This window comes from Cryptotermes secundus, unplaced genomic scaffold (assembly GCF_002891405.2).
Source record: "Cryptotermes secundus unplaced genomic scaffold, Csec_1.0 scaffold369, whole genome shotgun sequence".
Classification (NCBI taxonomy): Eukaryota; Metazoa; Arthropoda; class Insecta; order Blattodea; family Kalotermitidae; genus Cryptotermes; species Cryptotermes secundus.
Window position 1 is genome coordinate 94792 of NW_019725844.1, and position 6460 is coordinate 101251.

Here is a 6460-nt window from a genome sequence, read left to right on the forward strand (position 1 = left end):
ACATAAGGCTGACCTCACTGCCATCTGAGCTGATTGTCTAGATAATGTGGAAGCCTCGATGTCCCACAACCCTATAGGCCTTCACAGCCTGTTACAGGAGTAGCTTTACCTTTTTTTACCATACATAAGTAGTTAAAAAGGAACTGCTTCTAAACAAATAAATGTAATTATATAACTAACATCAGATAAATTTCTAGAACTAATGACATATGAAATAAACACAGTGGTTATGTGTGAATGATTTCCGGCAGACAGAAAACAAGAATATGAATGGTTACTTCAACCATAATCACACTAAATCAAGATACAAATTCTGAGAAGTCAAACATTTCAGTGTGCAGGATATTTATAAAATCAAAATTCATCAAGTATGGGAAAATACACTGTTTCTGAGACCGGATAAAATGTTAGATCTGAAGCTTTCATGAGAGTTAAAGTTAATAAACTCTTGGGCTATCAACCATGTCAGATCGTTAAAAATGATTAATCATAGTAAGTGTTTGTGTTGTCAAACTGTGTTAGAATATGTTGCGGTTGTTCAAAAGACAATTTGTGCTTCCACATCCACTACCATTTGGTCATGGGAGGTGCCTAATACTCTAAGAGTCAAGGTTCTAGTTAGACCTCTTGGGATTACTGTAAAGCCCATTTGGATTCTCAAGTTGTAGTTAAGGGTAGCAGAATGCAGTAATTATTAAGTCACAAGACCTCTTTAACTTGAGCATTGCTAGTATAGGTTCATTGCACAGGAAGCAGCCCAAACAGATATAACTGTAAATATCAAGGAGAAGAGAGAGGTGTAGAGGGATGCAACATTTTTAATTGATGTGGCTGATAACATGAGAAGATTTTATTAACCAGAAGATGTAGTCACTAAATTGGGATTTCACTGTAACCTGCAAATCATAACTACAACATGACTGAAGACCTAATTTCACATGTTATGTTCAAGCATCCTAACATTACATTTTGCAGTATTAAAAAAAACTATAAAAATTCTTTCCTCCAACTAAACATCATTTCATACTAAGAGAATAAAATATATCAACTGCATAATGCAACACATTTTTCCCAGTCAATCACAAACTAAAGTACTCCTATCCAGTGAAAGTCACAAATACATTCGTGATAATGAAGAATCTATGTAGTTCATTCAACAAATGACATTTTGGATAAAACCTGTCAGCTGCTTCAAATGTCGATACAAAAAAATGTTTTCTTTCTTAATTTTCACGCTGTTATTAATTCATACCAAGTGAACATTTGCAATACACATCTACCTACAATATATAGATCACAATTAAGTCATAAAAACACTCCCAAGTATATATCAGTTACAAAGTACCAAAATTTACATTCTTATATGGGAATTTGCCGATGTATAAGAGAAAGTATTCCACTGCTCATTAAAAATAAATTCTTAAATACTCTTAACTGTATCTCCCCAAATTTTGACTGTATTATGTGTCAATATTTATTTCATATTAAATTTATCCCTCTTGATGGTATTCCCACCTTATCATGGGGAGGTGGGTTCAGAGCACTGGAAACCTCATGGCTATGCCTTTGCTAGGGGTAGCATAGTTACTGGTAGTCTGCTTTGGTGGACAGGCAGGTGCCTGGTCCTCCAGATTGGGGGTTGTGGTGGTAGTCTGGTGACCACCCCCACTTAAAAAATTAAATATTCATATATTTCAAATAAGCTGGCTTGAAATCAGAAGGCCACCAAGACCGAGAAAGACCTTGGAAAAGATGGAATGAGTATGTGAAGTTGTCTATACTCTGAAGCGAAGAAGATCAATTTCCTATCAGTTTTCACATGTGACTACACAAACAATTTTTGTGTTTGATTATATGCAGAACAAGCATACAACTTATGCCTGCAGGGAACTGAAGACTTTAAAGTAGGCAAAAATAATCAAGAGAGATACAACCTCATTGTTTAAAGTGTGCTGCAAGCAGCCTCAAATTTTTAAACACAACACAGTGAAACATAAGTATTACATATAAAGTGCAAGCAGTGAAACCACAAAAATTGCATTTGTAATTTTTGGTACTTTCATATCTTCCCATCTTACACATACATATATGCACAAAATTACAAATACATGAACACACACACATACACAAGCATCCAATATATAATTTAGTACTTAACTTTATATCAGTACAAACTAACAATGCCCAAACCTTAACTACTGCTTGGAATAGTGGTTCTTCCACTTTAACCCAGCTCTAACATTTTTAATCCACAATTTTCACTTATTTAAACACACCTTTCCTTATATCTCATTTCAAAAACTAATTTTAATAGGACTAGTTACTACAGTAAATGAGCTTTAAAATCATGTATGGATAATATAGCCACAAAATTTTCAACAAAAGTTCAATAATCATGATGGAATAGAAAATAAATTATGAATACAAATCTGATGTAAAGGAAATGGTTACAGACCCTGCTATGTCAGTTCAGCAGGAAAAAGTTTCAAGTGAGAATCATTAACCATAGCAAAAAAACTACAACAATTTTAATACATGATAAAGTATACTCTGATGCATGTTATGTGCATTTTAGTCATCTTGAGAAAAAAGAACCAGTTCCTTACAATACCACAGTCTTGTCAATGTGCAGTACATCTTCATTAAGAATGACTTTCCAAACTATGGGCGCCCTGGCATTCATGAAAATACACTTTCATACAACTTTCTGAAATAAACTGAATTGCTGGATACACCTGGAGAAAGTTATCTGATACCATGTTAATTCATTTAGAAACTCTTCAGATACTTGAAAAGCAAAATAAAGTAATTTCCTCTCCCTCCTTCATAACTCCATAAAGTGACATATAATCAGTCAATCCTCTCACTGATCATGTGTCATAGTGATAAGGCTATTGTTATGATCCTGCAAAATTACAAATGGTCACAAACATGTGCTAGTAATTGAAAACCCCAACTAATATCTAAACAGAACTGGCAAAATAACAGTGCACTAGAAAATCTCACTCAAGACAGATGAAGTCACTGTATGGGATTCTCAAAGCACTGAACATTAAGATTAGACTTCTACGTTGTGACAACATGCACTTTGGTACAAATAGGTATCAGTGTTTTGAAGGAACCTGCTGCCTCCACTTGCACCCACCCTGAAGATGAAGGAACTATTTTACAATGCACTAAATTAACTGATACAGATATTTTACTTTCTCAGTGATCACACACAACAAAAACTTAGGGTATGTTTGTAGCAAACTCCCAAAACCTTCACCTTTTCCCCTACAAAAAAGAATTACTGTAAATTATAACCAACAAAATAATTATATGTAAATGGCATAGCTGACATCCAGACTGACAATGATTACAAGTTTCACCTACATTATGAACTTTCTTGGTGGTAAACTGGCAGTTGAAGACTATTTACTGTTATATATTTCAACAATAAACATTACTTCTGTGATTATTCAAATCAAACTGAAACAAAATATAGCTTCAAATAGAGTGGTAAACACCAATCTGGAATATAAATGGAAATGTAGTTTTGCATTTGTCAGTGGCAGTGTTCGAAGCAGTAAACAAATTTTGACAGTGAGGTCAAGTGTGGCTCCCACTACACTATATACACATGAATACCAGTTAATTATTTATTTTTCATCTCCTGTGATTGTCACTTATACAAACAATCATTAGCCTACAAAAATATAACAAATGACAGAACCAATAATGGAATGCCTCCTAGTGATCATGGAAAAGTTCGAGGCCAAGATGAATTCCCATCACAAGGACATGATGGCCATGATAGGAGCTGATTGAGGAGACGAAGACGTATCCCGAGAAGCGGTAGGCAATTCCAGAAGAAACGAAGTCCATAGCAGAGAATCAGGAAGTCCCTAAAGGAGAGGCCACAGTGGAAACTATTGGAGCATTGGAAGGCTGATATGGGGACCAGCATCTAGCCATAAGATGCTTCTCACGGCTGAAGAACTAGACTCAGGGTGATGGTGGGCCCCAAAAGAAGTTGGCTGCCATCCACAGACGGATGACCCACTGTGCTGTTCCTGCATGGCATAAGGGACATAGTCATAAAGGACTGACGGTCAAGAAGAGACCGGAATGCAACAATGGGAAAAAGGACCGAGGTGGAAGAAGGCAGCTATGCCCTGGAAGCGGTAAGACATTATATGAGGCTCTTGGACAAACTCACTACAAGTTGGAGGTCATGAAGAGAATAGTCCAATCTTCCATTGGGATGTTGAAAGTGAATGACTGGACATTATGGAGGGGTCAGCCCCTTCCGAAATGAAATAGGACGTCCGAAGCCCAGCACTCAGAAAAGATGATGGTGGTACACCTGGAAAGGCTCACCTTATCAGAGAACCGCTCGGGCTGGGTGGCCTTAAAGAAGGAGCAGTAGGAGAGTAATCATCATGAGAACTGAGCCATGGAGAAGGAAGCACGAGACCGATCACAGGCATCACAAGCACAGCCCTTGGAAAAGAAATGGCGGTACATTTGTGGCATGCAGACCCGTTGCTGGCCAATGACCATGAGATATGCAAAAATACAACAGCCGTCACTCAGTATTGGCATGTTTGCATGACAATAATTAGAAGCAGCAACAGAGGAACGATGTTTTCTGTGAGGTCCGTGCTGAGTTGTTATAAGCAGGACAGTTGGAGCAATGAGTTAGTTGTGCGAGAGTTATCAGCCAGTAAGAATGTGAGCATGGAAACAGAGGACATTGTTAGGATTTGTCGTCACCAAGGAACTACTGGTGAAGACACACCAAACTGAGAAGACTTAATGTGAGCTGTAGTGAACTGCAGTGTGTGTATTAGTGATAGTGCTATATTCACCTGTAGTTACAATCTGTAAGTGTTCAATAAATTAAATTACCAATCCAAACCCTGTCTGTAGTTACTCATATATGTGACAATATAAAAATGGGACATATAAATGGCATGGGAAAAAGAGATGCATGCATGCATCAGCGAGTGGTAAGAGGAAAGAATAAAACTGGCTGCAAATCAGGTATCAGCACAGAGTATTAGACCATGCTACAATATCTTAAAGGTGTTAAGACACTAGTAGCAATAGGCTTAGAGGCCTTTCTATAGCATATTACTTCTTCACATATTAGATTCAAGTTGTGCAACTTATTTCTTAAGAGAATAAAAGTGTATAAAATTTTGTATGGTGTTGCACACCATAGAAATACTTTATACTTGGTTTCTGACAGAAAGGTATACCTAAATACCTCTGAAATATTTCAGCAAATGATTTACAATGTAATAAAGAAGAGTAAAGAGAGTAAAAGAAAGGTTCTAACCCTGAAAAATCTGTATTTCAAGAGGTCTAAAGCAATTTCACTTAACCCAATAAAGATGCAGGTTCAGATATGGTATTTACACATACAAATACAAGTTTTCAATATGTTAAAGATTTTCATTTCATAAATTTGTTATTAAAAATATTGTCAAAAATGGCTGAAGTTCATTACAATGTCACTTTACTGTTTCAGATTCATTTCTATAAAAAGTTGTTTTTATATGAAAACTGAGCTAATAATTTGAAGAAGGGTCAAAATTCAGCTCTGCATGCAATTCTGAGAAGCTTAACTCTTCATTTACGGACTGCAAATTTGAAATGAAGCAACATATTTGTACACAAATATGATTGATATTAAGATACTGTTGCAACTAACCAACCTTATTTCACATACTACAAATTATATTATATTCATGTGTTCTCCTTTTGCCTCTTAAGGGGAAATACAGTAGTAAGACTAGGCTTTACACTGTCATTTTTGTCATATTCTGACACATTTCTCTTAGCAACCACAAGCTCTGCAGTGATGAAATGTGGCATGCGTGTAGTTGAAGTTCCTGTATGTGTCCTGACTTTAACACTGATTTACTTTTAAAAATATTTTCTGCTCTAGAAATGTTTATGAGTATATCACAACACAGAGATCTTTCAGCTACATGCACACCAAGCTTTATAACTGTAGAGTTTGTGGGTGCTAGGAAAAAATTTTGTTCTCTAAATTTGGCAAAAATGACATTGCAAAGCTACGACTTACATCTTCCTCTTGGGAGGAAATTTTCAACTTGTTTGTACACATAAAAATATCTGAACACCCAGAAACTGAACTGTATTTCAATGCCTGAATTAAAGACCTATAAAATAGGCACATAAATGTCCCCCCTGTCTAATGCTGCTCTAATATGAAACTCTCAAAATAATTCTCTCCATGTCTGTAATTACTACACAACAGAACAATGAATATTGTGGACACAATTTTCACATGATAGGTTGTACTGGCTTTACAACACATTACTTCTCTCTTAACTTTTTAATTTCACAGTTCCAAAAGAAAAGAATCTTTGGTAATCATAAACAAATATGGCAGAAAAACAATCAGAAAAAAATTATCAAGAGGTCATCTGGGAAAAGGGGTTTT